This window comes from Lampris incognitus, chromosome 18 (assembly GCF_029633865.1).
Source record: "Lampris incognitus isolate fLamInc1 chromosome 18, fLamInc1.hap2, whole genome shotgun sequence".
NCBI lineage: Eukaryota > Metazoa > Chordata > Actinopteri > Lampriformes > Lampridae > Lampris > Lampris incognitus.
The window spans coordinates 38,359,068-38,360,569 of NC_079228.1; positions in this window are offsets into that span (position 1 = coordinate 38,359,068).

The following is a 1,502-nucleotide window of genomic DNA, read 5'->3' on the forward strand; positions in this document are numbered from 1 at the left end:
CTTATTAGCATGCAAATTAGCAACATATTGGCTCTTCATTGGTCATTATTACGTACTCATTAATGCCTTATTCTGCATGGCCTTATTATACAACCAGTAAGCCATTAACTATGAGTTTTCCCTCTATGACCTCAGAAGTATTGCTTATTAGTAGTACCATCTCAATATGCTTTGCTTAGTATGGCCTTTATAAGGTGGTAGTACCACAAGAAGAGTTATTCTCCCTTACTAACACTTAATGAATATGGTCTGTTCTTACATAACAACACACACAACTACAAGTGTTCATAGTGTTAAATTACTCTAAATTAAGTTTTTGTTACTTAGAATATGTTCCCCATACTAAAGTGTTACCAATATTCCTCTTATATTCAATTTTACTCATATTTTACTAAGTAACAACCAGCCATCATACTGCAGTTAATCCAGTTTACTTGTTATTATTTCTGCATAATGACATTTAAAGCGGTTTGCCTTTTTATAATATTTTATAATATTTAGATCTTTTTTTTATCGTTATTTAAGACTCAGTGTTGTTATTGAAACTTCCGACTTTGTACTAACCTAGTATGAAGGAAATGTAAAACATGCGACAGGAAGTGACTGTGGTGAAGGTCATTTGAGGAGACTAAAAGATGGCGGCTGGAGGACACACTGAGCTGGTGAACTTCTCATGATGCACGAGCCTTATCAGGCGCCATCGCACCGACTGACAGGAAACAGATAACATTTACATGTGGAATGAAGACAAAACCTGTCCTCTCTCTCTCTCTCTCTCTCTCTCTCTCTCTCTCTCTCTCTCCAGCCTGTCTACCCCTCCCTCTCTCTCTCTTTCTCTCTCTCTGTCCCCATCCACCCTGTCTACCTCTCTCTCTCTCTCTCTCTCTCTCTCTCTCTCTCTCTCTCTCTCTCTCTCTCTCTCTCTCTCTCTCTCTCTCTCTCCAGCCTGTCTACCCCCTCTCTCTCTTTCTCCAGCCTGTCTAGCCCCTCTCTCTCTTTCTCTCTCTCTGTCCCCATCCACCCTGTCTACCTCTCTCTCTCTCTCTCTCTCTCTCTCCAGCCTGTCTAGCCCCTCTCTCTCTTTCTCTCTCTGTCTCCATCCACCCTGTCTACCTCTCTCTCTCTCTCCAGCCTGTCTAGCCCCTCTCTCTCTTTCTCTCTCTGTCTCCATCCACCCTGTCTACCTCTCTCTCTCCATCTACCCTGTCTACCTCTCTCTTGCGCTCTCTCCATCCACCGTCTACCCCCCCCCTCTCCATATACCCTGTCTACCCCCTCTCTCTCTTTCTCTCTCTGTCTCCATCTCTCTCCCTCCATCCACCCTGTCTACCTCTCTCTTGCGCTCTCTCTCTCCTTCCACCCTGTCTACCCCCCCTCTCTCTCCATACACCCTGTCTACCCCCCCTCTCTCTCCATACACCCTGTCTACCCCCCCTCTCTCTCCATACACCCTGTCTACCCCCTCTCTCTCTTTCTCTCTCTCTGTCTCCATCCATCCTGTC